Source organism: Pieris rapae, chromosome 17, assembly GCF_905147795.1.
Source record: "Pieris rapae chromosome 17, ilPieRapa1.1, whole genome shotgun sequence".
NCBI classification, from domain to species: Eukaryota; Metazoa; Arthropoda; class Insecta; order Lepidoptera; family Pieridae; genus Pieris; species Pieris rapae.
Window position 1 is genome coordinate 4,684,949 of NC_059525.1, and position 19,215 is coordinate 4,704,163.

Sequence of the window (19,215 nt, forward strand, 5' to 3'; positions counted from 1 at the left end):
CCGGCGTGCGCTCCATTTCAGCTCATCTCGATGCGTGCGTCCGGTGGCACACATAGCGTACATATTGCACGTCTAACTGGACTGCGATTGTAAAAACACCGATGTTGAATCGAGACTTCGATTTAAGTTTTCATTTCACATTGTTTAATTTAAATTTAAATCGAATACGTGAATAGACTATGAATAGAATAGGAGAGTGTTCTTGTTTTTCGTTCGTTTACTGTTCAATCATTTACATTGTTGATATTTAATTCCTGATACTTATAACAAATCTACACGTAGCAGTATTTTGTATATATCATAAGTATATTAAAAAAATCAGTCTTTATTTCCCTAAACAATATAAGGTATCTGAAAATATAAAAAAATAAATATTATTGAAATAAAGTCATAGGGATATAAAATACCTGTTAACCGGTACCGACACGCTAAAACCCAATCGAAACTATGTAAATAATGTACAAATCTGTAACTTAGATGTAAGTGTCGGCGGTTATAACTTTATTCAAAGTAACCTTGCTGCCTGCTCGTTTGCATTTTCGTATAAGAAAATGCCCCTGCAGTTAGTAAAGTTTTACTCGCGTACCAACCAAACACATAGCAGTGCTATTATTAGCACAGCGTTTCTGTGAGGAATTAACAATTGCTCCTACGATGAAGGAAAACATCGTGAGGAAGCCGGCAATATCTGTCTATGAAATAAAAATGATTAAGATACCAGAGACACTATTAATGATTTACATTTAAAAACATAGGCTCATTAATATGGTACGTGATCAGCAATTCATAGGTTACCTCTCAAATGTTTTACCATTTATTATTTTTATAAAGCAACCCGTCAAAACTAAGTATAAAACAATAAATCAAGCAAACACGAACTAATAGGTTTCCTGTGGTGTCTTAGCGAGGTAAAATTTCAATCATTAATCACGAGTTAAGTCTTGAATAAGCCGAACGCAACTTGACTTTTACAAGTAAAATTCCTTAATTAATTTTGATGATAAGTCTGCATTCTTACGATATGATAATTTTACTACTACACATGTTGCACTAAATCTTTACTCATTTAATCAATTGAATATGGCTGTTTACTATGATTATATATTCTATTATGTGTTAGAAACTCATTCTAGTGTATTTAAAAAAACTGTTGCGCAATAACCTTTTAGATCTGGTTCCCTTAGATTTCTGTTTCGGTTCTATGAGCATTTCTTCTAATGGGCAAGTAGGTGATTTGCCTTCTGTGCCTGACACATTACGTCCAGTTCATGGGTATAAGGTATGACGGGGTTTTATTTACCAGGGGCAAAGGGGTAGGAGGCTCATCTAATGTTGATACCGCCACCTTCAATGCCAGAGGGCTCGCGAGTGCGTTACCGGCTATGTTTTCGACGTACAAGCGAGCGTTGAAAGCACACATAGGCAGAGATGCAGTAGTAGATATATTATAAAAAAACGTTTAGATCGTAATATAACGATGTAAATAATTTTATGGTGACATTTACAATTTGTCTAAGACTTAGCATCAATTGTATAATTCACAAACGTTTCTATATAAAATAATAGAATCTTAAATGGAATGTTAAATATATCCTGTCCCGCAGCAAAAGTGAGTAAATCCTAATAATACATTTGTAAAAACAAAATTTTCGATGTATGTAGGCATTTTCGTTAAATAATATATTCTTAAACTACATAGCAGTAATAATTGATAAAAAATAAATAGAAAACTGAAACAATATAAAAAGTTCGGTTTCTTATGTACCTTTAATGCCGGCAGAATTTTCTCGCTGTAGCACACTCATTCGTTAGAATGTAGTAATTTAATTTCTGTACCAATATCGGAAACTTGAACACACATCACTCTCAGTCACTCAACATTGTTATGTCAAAACTTCTCAGCTTAAAGATTAATTTTAATTAAAAACCCTTACATCATATTGTCCTTAACACATTGTTTGAATGAATATTTCTCGTCTCATATCATATAAGTCAACCTCCCATACACATTTCACCCGAAGCAAATGACATTCTATTTTCTAGAATATCTTATACGTTATTATCGTGCTATTCGCTAATATGACGGATTTCCTCTCAGCTTTGAACGTTCACACCCGTCCTGCCCTGTAATGGAAAGCTAAGTTCACACGATTATCGTTAATGATTATTTTCAAATCAAATTTTATAAATCAAATCAAACATCATTTATTCATATAGGTAACATAATGTACACTTATGAAGGTCAAAATATACTTTAAATAATTCTAATTATACATTTACAGCCAGTTCTCAAATCAACGGCGTAGAACGGATGAGAATAACTGGCAATAAACTCTCCGCCACACTTTTTAATCGCCAAGTTTTTTTACACAATGTTTGTAAGGAGCTGTAACCACTACACCATGTTCGTCATAAAGATGTGTTAGCGTGGTTAAGGGTTCAATAACTCTAACAACCAACCAACTATAACAATGGATCTATGCGCAATTATAACTTGCTTGTAAAGAAAAGTCGAGTCCAATGAATTAAATAAATCTACGTAAAAAATTTGTAGTACCAGTATTCATTCAAACAAAATAGGGATAATAAACCTAACCTGCCAAAAGCCAAGAGAAAAACCTTGCCTCGTTTCTACAGCTATTTATAACAATTTAAGTTGTAAAAATTGGTTATGAACTGAATATTGTCAAACATCTAAAAACATTTTTTGATGGTGATTTGCATACACGTTCATAATCTTTGTTTTTAACTTCAGGCCTATCTTAAAACCATTTTGTATGCAGAATTTCACATGATTATATTTTATATCTTGCATCTTAATGCAGATTGTTTATGTCAGTCATAACAATTTGTTAGTATTCAAGTCTTCAAGCTTTTGTATTAAAATATATAAATATAAGGTTAATTACTGAGAAATAATCGCTTTGATATTCACAATTATTTCATGAAAATTGTGAAACTGGTGGTAAGTGTGCGTTCATAACTTACGGCAAAACCCAATGACCTATCTCAATCCATTTTTGACTATCTGAGATAGACATCTTAATCCAAATATTAATAAAAGTGGTCCAATGTGAGATTGTCTTCAATCTGAAATTGTGGATTAATCATTGGGTTCGGGCGTAAGCGTCTTGACAGATGATTTATTATTTTTCCTAATACAAAAAGTCATAAAAATCTTTACCCACTCATTCAGTTATTTTCCATACAGTATACATTTTTGTTTAAGACATCTAGGTTTATTTAGTACACAACCCATTTGCCTGACACAGCCAGCATCTCAAACGATGACCGCTTAACGTGACCAACTTAACAAAGCACCATTGTTACGCACTTTAGTATATATATGATAGTTTCTAAACTTTACTGTTTGTTTTGTTTGTAAATAGGCTGTATTGTCAATGTGGTCGACTTCAAAATGTTGTGATATAAAATTTTGTTACTTAAAGCTATCAACAATTAATATACATTCCAGAAATGTATATGAATAAATATAGAGTTAGAGACAGAGAGAGTTGAGTTAGTTAGAGAGTATAGTAGGTATATATATTTCGTAATCATTTGTTTCTTTCTAATGAATAAGTGAGTGAGGTGAGGTTTCCTCGCGATTTTTGCCTTTCCGAGCAAGTGCTAAATGCTTATGGACAGAGAGCTCGTTGATTTATTGCCGTGTTTCATACCTAGGACAATAATAAGAATAGCCACACACTGACTAGATCTAAATATTAAAAAAAAACGAGTTTGTTAAAACGCGTTGAAGTCAAAAACTATTTAACAATAGTACACTTGGGCGGTAGTCCTTATATCCGCCCGCCCATTCTAGTAAATCCAAATAAATCAATTAAGCTATTTAAATGACTTCCGTTTGGATTCTATCCAGTTTGAATTGTGATGCTACTGATGAATATGTAGATTTTGCGATGACGCCCCGTCGTGGAATGCTAACGGTCGGTTTACTTCAACAATGCCTCTTTGGATCCCATACACGCGTCTGCATCTTATTTACGCACGAAAGCCATATAAAATGTCTCCCTGATTAAGTGGTGAAATATTTAATAGTTTCTAGGTTCGATTACACGAAAAATTAACAGAATTAAATATCATCGGATAAAAGCGTTTAAAAATAATAAGTATGACATTTAAAAAAAACATCACACATACACTGCTTTACATTAAGTATTCTTGTCAATCCAAAACAATAATTATAATTCATTCAATACTTCTACGATTCACTAAATGGCAATGAAAAAAAAAACAAATAAAAAGACGCGTGCGTAAATTAAAACTAGCCAATAATTAAAATTTAAAATCTCGATTCATATGCGATACTCTATAATTAAACTCTAATTATGGTAAATTAATTTTGGCCATTCAATGGGTAATGATTATGCCTAGAAACATTCAGTATATTTCCGCATGAAAAGCGAATTTCAATGCTTAATACAGGAGGAGCCTAACGGCCTTCTCTCGGCCTACACTCTCTGCCTTTGCCGATGAGTAGGGATGCCTACAGGTTCAAATTTAATGACGTGGAATAAGTGATACCTTGATGACGTTATGTTCCAAAATAAACGTATATTATTTTTTTTATTTTACGTTATCTAAAATAGACTGTAATTAACGCGCATGCTGTAATAAAAGAATAAGAGAAGAACGAAGACGAAAATATGAGAGAGAACAAGAATTCATGTAGCGAAAAATGTATCCCAGCATTTTATATTTCTACGTCATAGTTGTATTATACGTCTTGGCCCGATTTTGAGTGATGTTTACCATTTGGTAGCTTATATTACTCATACACAGCTAATAACCAAATTATACTAATACTTCTAATTCATATAAAATAAATCATTCAAATTTATTTAACGATAGTACTTTCTCTTTCTTGATAGCCCAAACACAATTTAACACAGACGAATATCTACTTTACTTTGGCCGTGGGGTTCAAGTACACAGGTGCTAATTAAAGACTCAAATTGCCGCCTGGTGGAAGTACCGGTGACCCCAGACCTGATGCTTCCCTCCCTTAGCGAGCAAGTATTGCAGTACAGCTAGGAATTTTATTCTGGGAGTACATTGCCTTCACATATAATTATTTAACAAATGTACCTATACAAATATTGTAAATTCTATTTTAAAAAAGTGAGTGTGGAGTTTCTTACCCATTCTTCACACGAAACTACCTTTTAGAAGGGGCAACTAGAATCATCGTTATATTTTCAAAACTCTTTAACGTTCAAAAGTGCCATTTTAGGTAGTCTGATTGGAGTAAATGATTTGATTTGATTTTAAAGGTGCCACAATTCTAGGTACACTGCCACAGGGAGCAAAATTTTAAATTTGCTTTAATTTACTATCTATCTATTTTTAATTATTGTTGTTATAACTATGTTAAGAATAATGTAAATACTGTAAATTTTTGTCTTGGATTTGACTCTTTATTTTATATAAATCATATATATTCTAATAGACATACACAAGGATGTCTAAAAGAGCATAGATTTGTATGTATATATGGATTATTCTTCGATTCTAACCCTTTGACAATACACTTTCTACAAAAATAAATAAGTGAAAACTCGCCTCGAATATTATTTCGGAAGATTACGGTTTTAATGCATCTTAAATACAATAAAGCCGTGTTGGAACGTGCGACGTTTCGGTCGCCGTCAGATAAATTTATTTTATGTTATTCGTAATGGTCGAGTCTTATCAGTTCTCTCTTTTGCGGTCTTTTTACACTTAATATCTTTGAACATAATTGATTTTAAATATATGGTGAGAGAGTTGGTAATGTATGCATTTTAGGGACCTCGTTATGTGTTCATTTTAGGCTAAATAACGTAATTCTGATTTTGATTAAAGCAACGGAAGTTGTTTAGTTGCTATTAAGATATTTGAATACGAAATTAATAATTTGGACGAAATTTCAAAAAAATCAACGTAACAATTTAACGGTTCCAAAATTGCGTTGACTGTTAAAGTTAGTTCTCAAGTCAGAAGCGTAGAACGGATAAGAGGAACTGGAATACTTCATCGTTATATCGTTACATATCACAGGTTCTTACCTAGTTTAGAAACCAGTCTCCCAACACCGTCACAACTGTAATGTTATTTATTGTTGTAAATGTTATATGGGAACAAATAAATAAATAAATAATAATTATTATTATTATCGTTGCCAAGGGTTTTATAGCAGAATGTGTGTATGAAAGCATCTGCCACTATTAGATCATCATCACATGTTAAAGTAATTAATTATTGAAAAAAGTAAATATCTGAGTTTGCTGTATTTTTCTTGTGTATTTTATATTCAACTAGCTGACCTGGCGAACTTTGTTCCGCCTTAATGGCAATAAATAAGCAGTTTGGGTTTTTTTATTGGAAAAAATACAAAAAAATTAAATACCTACATTAATCATTCATTATTATTTCTGTATTTTAGTACATAGGTTGCTCTTCCCTTAAGTACCTTGTGATACACATTTTTTCATTTTTTGTTTTATTATCAGGCGCAAAAACAAACAACGCTGATGGTCTTCCGACCCGTGAACATGCCACGTATAATTGACCATGGGAAAAACATGAATGTTCTAGATTTAAACCACAAACTTTTAAGGATTGGCCTTGTGATTTGTTGATGGTCATGGCAAATGCAAGACGTATCGGAAATTGAAGTCTTTTAAATTCAAACGGCATATCGGTTGGGATCATCGGGATCCTCGGAATAAGAACTTCCTCACCTTTGAATTTTCCTATCATTATCGTAGCGTAAATTACATTGTTCTTCAATTTTCTAACCACCAAACGCATACCATTATGTAGTTCAGGTCATCTACATCTTTATTCTTTTTCTTCTTTTTTATCAGTAAGCAATGTAACTCTCATGTTTGTTGTCAGCTGCAGTTTCGTCACATAGCGCCATAGATTTGACGATTTGAGGCAAGCGTTTATTTCGTCGACAGCCGTAGATCTTGGAATTACTGGCAGTATTTGGCGGAAATCGCCAGACAGTAAAATCATTGCTCCTCCAAAACATCTCGATTCATTGCGTAAATCTTTTAATGTTCGGTTAAGTGCTTCCAATGCACGTTTATGCGCCATTGTGCATTCGTCCCAGATGATGATTTTCGATGCCGCTAAAACTTTGGCCATTGCTGAGTGTTTTGCAATATTACACGTTGGTTCTCCAATAGTTTGAAGATTTAACGGTAATTTTAATTCTGAATGAGCCGTACGGCATCCTTCTAACAATGTGGCTGCTATTTCAGAAGAAGCAACTGCAACCGCTATGTTGGATCTCGCCCGAACAGTTGCTAAAACTAATGACATGAGGAATGTCTTGCCAGTTCCACCAAGGGCATCTAGGAAATATAAACCACCATTTTCATCGTTTGCCTTCATTAAAGTATCATAAACTTCCTTTTGTTGGTATTTCAACAGGGGTACATTCGTTTGAACTACTAAATCTAATTCCTGGTGATCATATTCACGTTCCCGTTCCAATACTCGATTAAATGCGTCATTCGACAACAACAACAAATAGAAACATTCATCATTCTTTGGATGAACTGTATACATACGACAATACCGAGTTTTATAGTTCTCTTCACTGTTTATACGAATGGGCAATAGCACTATCATTATAATTAAATTGTAAATTGTAAAAATAATTAAACGTATTTATTTAATAGAAATATTTTGAATATTGATTTCTTACAAATATCAAATTGTCATATATACGTCATTACATAGCTGTCATTATACGTCAATTACATAGCTATCATTTGCGTTTTATTATTCCAAGTCTGATTCTTATTTGTTATACCACTTTTTATAGTGACTGACGTTTCATGTCAAGTCCCACGGGAACGCTGTCGAACGGGATAAAAAGTATCCTATGTCCGTCTCCTGGCTCTAAGCTACCTCCATACCAATTTTCACTCAAATCTGTTCTTTCGTTCTTGAGTTATAAGTGGTGTAACTAACACGACTTTCTTTTATATATATAGATAACCATCATAATTTTACATGTTTTTTTAGAAAATGTATAAATCAGTACAGCTGTTTTGCAGACTTAAAATAAGTATGTTACAAAACTTATGATTACTTTTGTATACAGTATTCTTACTAGATTGTAGAGACTTATAATCGTTCTGAGTTCGATTCATGTGAAAGAAAAAACACATTTTATACACAATTATTGAACAAATAAGCATAGCATACCGCGGAAATGTTGCCAGCGTAAAAGGAACACTTAACACTGAAACAGGAAACAAAACCAAACTGTATCCATTTTTAATTATTTTTATTATGTTGGTTAAGAATTATACACATTTCTCTATATTTGTGTGTCATTCATATAAAATATCATGTACCTAACCAAAAACAAAACCTAATATGTATTAGAACTGTATTAGAAAAACCATATCCCCTCGAAAACTTTGATATTTTAATCATTATTTGATTTATTTTAGTCTCTTGCGTTTATCTGTTTTCAAACCAAAGATTTCTTTATCAAAAGTAAATTTATTCAAGTCGTTAATGTGATTAATTTTCCCCAATACATTGACTTAATTTTAATGGCTTTGAATTAATTTATATTAAAAAATACAACGAACAATAAACTCTAATTTATGTACATAGATATGATTTAATTGGCATATATCTTGTATTCCTCGAAATGTAAAATGATTGATTTCTATCAGGTGTTATGGTAATATAAAAAGTTTCTATTATAATAAGTGAAAGAACGTAGAAATGGCCATTTAAACTTCTCTTAAATGTTTTATTTTTAATGAAGCTTTAAACGATTATTTTAGCTAAACTACGCGCTTTAATACGACTACACAGTCTACACTACAGTCTACACAATACATTTTACCATAATCAAAGTAAAACATTATTGTATCTAATAAAAAAAATTTATGTTTTTATGTAACAAGGTTTTGTTATTGTTTTATTGCTCAAATAGATCGAACTAGTGCCATTGTAACCAGAACTGAGATCCCAGTTCTGAAATAATAAGTAAAACAATTCACGTTGTATAAAGATGTCTATAGAAGTATACAAACATCAATTAAATCCAGCTATATCTAATTTAAATATGTGAAAAACAGTTTAGTTAAAATCAATCATAAAAATATCTACGAAAACGTAAGCTCCTCATTATAATAAAGAGAACCGAGGTCTGTTAGACATCACTTCATTGTTCACAGACATCAATTTTCAAGTGATTATGAAACTAATACAACTGTACTTAAGTTACGACTACATGAATAAGAATAATTTATTGCTCTTACCATAAGAGTCAATAACGATTTCTATTATTAACTCTTTAACAACATATACATGAATAAAGCTAATTATATTTGCTCTTAATGCTCGGTCTTGGCAGATTGACAAGGGTGATAACTTTTGCTGATTGAGGATAGATGGCGCTGTGCCACACATTCAGAATTCGGAATTCCGCTATCGTTACTCTTCTACATTTGTATATAGTGTCTGGCTGATGTAGAAAAAGCATACTTACCTGGCGTAGGGGACACCGTGATCAAGAAGGCGGTTCCCCCAGAGCGAGACTTATCCATTGCACTGCGGATAGGTTGACCTCTGCGATTATCCCTAATGTGGATAACTCGGACGCGTAATTTTTGGTAGTGGGGACTGCGTACGCGCCGTCCCCCATATAAATAAACTGTGTAACTATCTACTTTAATAATATACAGTAATATCCTCACACTAGTTGTTTAATATTATGCCGTATACGTAAGGCAGGTGCCAGGTAATCCAGGTATACGCCTTGACGTCAGAGACCAGAGTGATATCAGCCAACCAGTTCTCCATTGAATTCGAAATTTAAAATTGATGTTATTGATCAATGTTTTAAATAATAAAGAGGTTTAGAAGTTTTAATATTAAAATTTCTCCATTAAAAGGCTCCTTGTCTATGAACGTTGAGCGGCACGTTAGAGACGTAATCACTAAATTATACCACACGTAGGGCTCGATAGAAAATTAGTGGCATTCTTGAGGAACTCATTATTCACCATTGACGACGTAACGGCCGTTATATTGTTATAATAACCTGTTTTCTATCAATGCCCTTATAAAAATACGAATACCGTACTACATGAAGAAATTTTCCTATTTAACGCTTATTGTTTGAAAAAAATCGGTCGACGATAAATATTAGGCAAATAACAAAATTTTGTACATTTTCAATAGAATTAAACACGCAATAATAAAAATAGAAACTTACTTTTAGGACTTTATATTAGTACTTCTCTCTTCTCTTCTCTTCTCTTATTCTGAGACGTAACTATTATTTTCTTAGTTAATATAAAGCTGCTACTCTGCTCCATAGAAGTAATTTAACTATAAAAATAAGGGCCATTGTTATTCACTAAACTCCCATTAAACCGTTAGATATAAGATAATTGCTATCATAAAGATTTTAGACAGTAATAAATTAATTCCCCATGACGAAAAGATAAACCAAGTTTTATTTGACAAAAGTTGATAAAAAACTATAAAAAGAGCAAATTAATATTTCGGATTGAATGCGTGTGATGAGAAAATGACACGTCCCACCGCGGGCTATTCACATCTATTACATTTGTGAATCATTGACGTGCGCGAACTAGATTTGACATCAAAATTGAACCTACTTATAGTGATCGTGTTGCAACATTTGTTGGTCATCACATTCGATAAAATAAATTAGTGGCGCTACAAGCCTTTTAGGTCCTTGGCCTTAGATTTCTGTATATTATTCATGATCATTTGTTAATCTAATAATAGGCAAGAAGGTGATTAAGAAGGCAAGGAGGTGCTGTGTCTGATAACCATCGTGTTTTTTTGGGTCTGGTTTGGGATCGAGCTGGTTTCCTCATGATGTGTTCCTATACCGTTCGAGCGTATGTTAAATGCGTACATAGAAAGAAAGTCCATTGGTAGCAGAATAGCCGGGGTCGAACCTACGACCTCAGGGATGCGAGTCACGGGCTGAAGCCACTAGACCAATACTGACCACAATCATATTTAATAAATATTAGTATTATCCTGACATTATGAGACTTAAACCAGCTTGATCCTCCATGGGCTGAGTTATTTGTACATCAAAACATTTTGAATTGTGTCAGATAAATTTGACACGATTAATATAAAATACAGCCAACTTTGTTCTTGTATAGATGAAAAATGTATATGTACAGAAAAGTAAATAATATCACTTTTAATTTTTTATTAAACTACGAATAGTAGAAGAAGACTTTTAACCACTTCGGGGGACTAAAACTTCTATCTTTTGTATTTATGTCAATGTATCAAAGATAAAAACTTATATTTTTCATTTATTTATAAAACTTTTATTAACATTTTTTTTAAATTATTTATTTTCACTTTTCTAGTACTAATCTTCTTAAAGCAAATAAAGCAGTGATCATGTTATCTTAGTTTATTAAAGTATCTAAATAATATTTGAGTGATCTCTTCCAGTTATTTATTGGATAGTAAACTAACACCTGGTGAAAGGTCATTGACTTGTGGTATAGAATAACGTAAGTTGAGGACGAACTGCCAAAAAAATTGCCATAAAAACGTCCATTATCATAAGGGCGTGGTTTGATCTAGTGGAAATTTATACGATTTAATCTACTTGACACAACTAGGTTAGTTTAATGGCTTAAGCACAGAAACGTTCGGTATTCAAAACTAAAAATTACACGCAGTGATTGTTTGAAAATAGAATTATTTCTCGTTATCGAACACTTGTTCTCAACGAATTTATACGAAAAGATTTTGTGCTTAGGAAAGCTATTGAATAATAACAACTGGTAATTAATGATATTATTTGAACGATCGAGCAATTACTTTTTTTTGCTTGTAAAAAACTTTGATACTACTTGTTAATAAGACCTGACTCATATTTGAATTGGGAATAAAAAAATCGCGTTCATTATTATATATACTGGCGTATTTGACTGACTTTTCAATTTGTATGTTATTTTTTTTACGCTATTTAGCTTCTATTATATTTCGCTCAACATAAAAATATTAATAAATAATAAAATTAGAACTTTACTAAACAAATCAGAGCTTAGCGTCTGTCTTTGTTGCCTGAAATTAAAAATTCTGAACTTTTCAGAATAGGGTATGATGACAATAGCGGCTAAAATCATCTCTGTCAGAGCTATTTAAAGTTATTAGTGTGTTTCCCCTGATTTAACTTAATATAAAAAATATAACTTAGAATAATCGCTATTGTCTTAAAATAATCAAACACACCAAATGTGTAAAAAATGCATTACATAATAATTAACGGTATTTTGTATGTCTTGTTATTAAAACTAATTTCAGTTTTCGCATAATCGTAAGTTATTTGAAATAACTTTAGTTTTGCTCAAGGGTGGGCAAATACTGTCAGCATAAACATGTTTTATGACTGACGGTACATCTGCCTTCAGGCATTGATATTTGTAATTTATTACGTAGAAGTGATTCCATAGAACATAAAATTTTAATACGTCTTAAAGGAGTTATGTGAAATTGATTGTTGAATTATTAGTACATAAAATAATATATTAATTATATAATGCAATTTATTTATAATGAAGTTGTTCAAGCATTAATTTAGTTATAATAAACGTAAAATATATTTAAAATAATATTTTTTTGTTACTTAGACGTGCCTATCGCCTATCATAATACCATACTAGCTGACACGCCTTGCAGTCTAATAATATCGTTGTTACTTCAGTTAAACTTGTTTAAGGGGTAATGATATATAATACTTTTTTGAAAATATAGAAATATTTATTACTTACCATTGCGAAAGAAGAATAGCAGTTTTACACATTAGGCCACTTCTTTCTAGCGCTAATATTACTATACATACTGTTACATCACTTTCTAATAAACAACATTTTTTGATGTAGTAACACATTTCTTCGGTCAAGATTAAAGCCTTGTTATACATCTCATTCACCTCAAAATCGAAATTTCTTGCACTGACACGAATACGATGTAAAATGATGCGTAGTTTTGTCAACAGAAATCTGTTTGCAATCGTAAAATTAATTAATTAATTTATTGTTATTCGATTACTGATCCAATATTTTATTACTAATTCTGTTATTCGGAGCCGAGAAGTATCCACCAAAAAAATAGTTAACATCGGTCCAGCCGATCTTGAGTTATAAGTTGTGTAATACTTAACATCAGGTGAGCCTCCTGCTCGTTTGCCCCCTGTTCTATAAAAAAAAACTAACACGACTTTGTTTTATATAAGGTTGAAGGAGCCTTTGGCCAAATTTTGCGCTGGAACCAGAGTCATTCACTATTTTATTACACATAGTAATTAACTATTAGTATATTCTTAAACTAGTTTTGAAGGCTTTAGAAAACACGTTACATTAGTTTGGATATAAGTAAGTGGAATCACTGAGTCACCATTTCAATAGTACTAAATCAAATATATTTTGATCTTTATGCTCGCTAATATACCTACATATAAATTTCACTCCAAAGTTTTTGAAGCCTCTAGAAACTGGTTTATTTGACTAATGTAGAAAATATAGAAAACTGCGGAATGTTCACTAATATCACAGAAATAAAATGACTCACGCATTTCTCTGACACTTTCTTTTCGCTAAGACTCTTGACATACATTAGACATATTTATTATTTCAATTAAGTTGAACTCGGTAGTCTCATTCGCGAACAATACACAGATCGCGGTCACACCACCTTTTAATTACTAATAAATGGCGTGTGTAATTTGCTAAATTTAATTTATAATAACGTTTAAATATCAATTATAACAACGTGAAACACAATGCAAACAAACATATGATAAAAATACTGTAAACATTTAAGTACTCATTGGGGTATCTTTTAAATTTAATACTTCAAAGCTAAAAATATAATAAAATACATTCAAAGGCGATAAGTTCCTTCAGTTCTTTAATTCTGGAAGCTAAATTTGCATATCTAGTTGTTTGTTAAAATACTTGATAAACTAAGTATATTTGTTAATCTGCATTATTATGTTTTTGTGGATACAAAATTTCTTAAGAGAACATAACTTTTTTTTATTCATATTTGGTAGTATTGTAAAGGGTTGAAATTTTTTTACACTATGCGGTCAGTTGCATCAGTTATAATTAAAAACCATTCCATTATAGATTAGAATACTCTAAGACAGGCATAGGGTACGGTTACTGATATGTCAACATCGAAATGGACTTAAACTTGTATGCATTTTTAAGGTATTTTTAGCTGAACACCACCACTATATGGAAGCAGCTGCTCACTGAAGTTTTGACTGAGGGTCCTAAGAAAAGAGCGTACCAATTCTTAAAGGCCGGCCAAACTTTCGAACCTTCTAGCAATGTGGGTGTCCATAGGCGGCGGTATTTGTTTGGTCTTCTTAAACATGCTATAAGTATACTTAGGGCCTGTTTCACAATGTATGGATAAAGTGCCAAATAGCTATGCGACACATAAATTATTCGAAAGATAAAAGTTCCGAAGAAGATACTCTGCATTTAATGACAAATAGCGCTATCTGACAGTCGTAAAAGCCAAAAAATACGGTTTATCCTACAAATAAGTAATAAATAGCTTATTTGGAACTAATCCGGACATTGTGAAACAGACCCAGTCAAACTATAACTAAAAATATTTGACTAGATTACAATGTTAGATTTTCTAAATGCACAGGTTTGACTGCTGTTCTAAAAAAATATTTTAATATCCAAAGAAGATAACTTAGAATAATTTGCATGCCATCATGTTATCCCGCTAAAGCTGTGACAGCTGAAGATAATATTTTTTTAAGATTGAACCATGAACCGTAGTAATCCTATTTAATGGTGTTTTTAATTCTATCAAGAAACGATTTACACTGACTCTTATAATTTTATATGAATACTAATATATAGATTTCACTCTATAACTCGAATGTCAAGGGAAATGAGAATCAATCGAATTAAGAATCATTTCGACTTAACAAGAACTTCGAGATACATATGATTTAATATAGGCGCGATTCTAAGTTTATTTTTCGATTTGTAAAGTCAAATTTGAATAACAAATTAACTTAAGTTAGTTATGAGAATTACATATTAATGTAGTTTACTGTACTACTACGACTTTCGGAGTCTCCTTTTTCAAGTTCGAGTGATAGAGTATAAATCTGTATTATCAATACTTCGTAGGAAATAACGTTTGTTCTTGTTACAAAGTCTAAATATTTCAAGATATAATACGCGATGTATTTAGAGGTTCAGCTGAAGGGAATGTCATTTTAGTTTGACTTACTGAGGATTAGGACTTAACGAGGTTCGAGTTATAGATATTCCTCTGTACATGGTCGAGTTAACGAAAAATATAGTTTACGAGTTTTAAGACTAATAAACTATGCCGGGCAATTATTTACTAGATTACCGTAAAAACTTAGCAACATATTGTATTTAGATTACTGTTAAACATTAAATATGTCTGATGGTGATAATAAGGTATGCCAATACCAATGAGCTAATTTAATCACGTGCTCTATATTGATGACAGTAACAGATACAAAACGAAATCCGGGCGCAAAGTGAAAACATAGAAATCACATCTCATAATAATAATACATTTGTGTTATTACTGAGTTGCTCTGCATCATTATCGTAATAGCTGCCGGCGCACGCGCATCAAATGATTCGTTCATTAACTGTCCGCGTCTACTGGATACCGCTACTAAGAGGGTTCTGATTCTCATACAGTTCTGATTCTCATACACTCATATAGTTCAACCGAAAACAAAATACTTTAAGGCAAAATGTATTTAAACATTTTGGCAAAAATAATATGAGAACAGGATTAGCGAAATTATCTGGTAATATATGTCGACCTATTTAACAAACATTTGTTCACATCGGCACTTGATAGTATTATTTTAAATTTATTTTGAAACAATCATAGTAGGAACATAAAAATATCAACTTCCAATGTCTAGTTCTACAGAAATTATAATAACTTATTTACAATCATGATACCACATACATCATAATTTACAATTATGATGTATGAATCATAGAAATTATGTTCTATAAAAAAAAAAAACAATAAACGGTATTTATTATACGAGTATACGTATATTGTCTGAAAACGTTACGAGAATAAGACCTCAGTGCAATGTGAATTGTAATACACTAATTATATTATTGCTGAGCGTCTGTAAATGCGTGTTTTGGCCTTTAACAGTTACCGGAGCTAATTCGCTACAAGTTGGTAGCGAATTAGCTCCAATAGTGATTAGCAAGCTCAAAATTCAAAAGTCTTCCCACTAATTTCACTAAGGTTTTCTTGATTACCTAGCTGAATCAATGAAATCGAAAGATTGTTCAGTCATCACTAAGTCTTTATTACAGCACTAATATCGCTACATTATTGTTAAAATTGTCCAAAAGAAATTGGGTTTGGCCACCCGTATCATAAGTTGAGAATAATTAACGACCTTTTCATTAAGGAAAGCATTTTATATAGATAAATGTTTTTATATTACTTATTGATGCAATATCTCATTTGCAAAAAATTAAGTGAAATTAGCGGGCTGGTGGGGAAGATTGGCTGGAAAATGCTCAAGGTAGGGAGAGATGGAGACAGTTGGTTAAGTACGTTTAAATTAACAATTCGATTGTTTATAACTCGATTTTAGTTAATCGACGGATAATTCGTAACCCTAATATACTAAGCATCCCTTAATTAATCTTCAAGTATTTAAACTGTAAAAATGTATATAATATTAAATTCAATTTAAATTTATATATGTATTATTTCTACGGCTTTGTTCGTAGTTGAAATGTTAAAAGGATAAGATTCAAGACATTTTTGAAACACGAGCTATATTTAGCATAAAACCTTAGCTTAAGAATAAGCTTACAGAAAGTGAAATCCTAAATGTATTTATATCCGCATTATAATCAGTCTACTTGAAAAGTGAAGCGATCAGTAAGTGAGAAGCGACTTGGTTTAACATAAAATATTACACGTTCTTATACGAAACTGTATTTTTAATGTTCCATAGAAATTTTTAACAGCTTTAATTAACGGCACAGATAAAATATAATAGAATTTTAATGTAATTAAAGCAATTAAATAATTTACACCTAAGGATGTAAAAAGTAATCCAGAATGGGGCACTAGCAGTACTGTAAGATTGTTTCATAGAAACCATCTCAGCATCCGTTTAACATAGATGAAGAATCGTTTCCATCGTATTCCATAAAGAGTGTGTAGACATATTTGTATGTCTGTATTTGTGTAATACTTTTTTCATACGGATACAGGTTCCACAAACATGTTGTTTAATGAATTAATGATAATATAATTTATTTTTATAAATACAATACAAATAAATACAATAATTACCTGCTTTAATATGTGATGAGGAGCAAGATGTAATTGTTGCAGCTTACAAACATTTGTACAAAATCTTTATTTAAAAGACAGAGAGATTTCCAGTTCTCGTCCGTTTTACGCCCTTGATTTAAGAACTGACTTTAAATTTAAATTAAGAACCAAAAACTTAATGGTTCTAAATTGACAAATTTAAAATTTAACTTTCACTTATTATTTTTATTTCAAATTAGAATAGTATTTGTAATTAGAAATACAAACCTTTTTATATTTGTAATATATTTCAGTCATATAAAATGAAAAGTTTCCCACATTCCGTTTCAATTGAAACATTATTTAATAACTTATTGTTTAAAAACGCACTTTAGATTTTATATAAATTATTAATCTGTTTTATAAAAACTATGATCTGGAGTACCTAGTTAAGTTTTGTTATTTGCAGACAATTTATATATTTCAAGAAATACAGTGAAACGAAGTTTTCAACTCTTAACCATCATTTAACCTGGTAATAAATAGATTCTTTCGGTGAAAATTGTAAAAAAAATCTACGTACTAGTCTAATATATAAAAATAACACAGATTGTACGTCTGCCCTATGCGGCCAATGCCCCATAGGAAATTACTTTATTTGTACTCTTTCTTATAAAACATCACATGCTACGAAATTCCATGTGATTTCAAAATTAATACATGTTCATGCAAATTGCCCGTAACTTTAAAATTATCTCGACACGTCGATCAATATTGGAATAACTTAAGATGCACACGCGATGAATATTGATCATACTTAGTCTGTAGAAACTGTAATAGAAGCTACAATACTTAAATAATCGCCTTTCTAAGGTATTGTATAGATTTTGATACAATTTCCACACCTTGTTGCCGTCACTGATTGATAGATTTAAACAATATGATTTAAACAATTTAATCTTGACCAAAAACTAAAGAGAAAAACGTTTCTTTTCTTATTCTGGTTGCAAAAAAACTTATTAAAGCCGTTTCTGTGTATACTGGCGAAAGTTTATACTAAATTAGAAATAGAGATATTAATATTTTATATTGATTCTAACATTCCGATTTTAGGGGGATAAATGTAATTAAGAAAAGTTAATAAAAAGTTAAATTTATATATTCTAGTTAAATACAGGATTTGACAATTTTGCTCACATTAGAAAAATAAATTAAATGTTATAAAGTAACCTTTACCCATAAAAGTGCAAAATGTGAGGGACGATGTTCTAATGAAGCTTCTTTTATTGGCTTCGTTACTTTACAAAACTATTATTAAACATATCGTTGAAATCATCTGCTTCTTAATATGAAATATGGAAATGTGGAGGACATAGGCCACTTTTTGCTACACACAGAGTCAGGCGGCCATAACAAAATACGATCAAGATAAAATTTAATATGGGCAGTACAATTTTTTCCTTCAAAAATGTAAATTGCTTAGCTTTCTCTTTCTAAATTCATAACAATATATATCTGTCTCACATTGCAAATTCCCTTGCGTGGGAACGTGCGCCCGTTTTTCCTGGAACTTAAGATCGCTATTCATCAAATTGTTTTCGTCCAGACTCCAGACAAGTCAACATTTTCTTGATAATTACTTGAAAGTAAACGATGATTTGTAACTTTACCATGGCTATTAATTTGTGAAATTTTCCTTGTCCAACTAGAAGACGGTTTTCACCTTTAATAAACGCGTAGTTGACCTATATGTTGATTAAAACTTCATAAATTTGAATTAACTGACTTATTTCTTATATAAACAATTAAACCAAATTATAAAACGCTTTTAAA

General features: G+C 31.4%; 1 protein-coding gene and 1 non-coding gene across 2 annotated transcripts in view; both read left to right on the forward strand.

Moving 5' to 3' along the window:
- LOC111003805 overlaps nucleotides 1-19,215 on the forward strand; it is a 73,819-nt gene that overhangs the window by 30,674 nt on the left and 23,930 nt on the right. The window lies entirely within an intron of this gene.
- Nucleotides 9,525-9,686, forward strand: LOC123689941. The gene has a single exon (XR_006750798.1). It is a non-coding gene; the product is annotated as a U1 spliceosomal RNA (small nuclear RNA).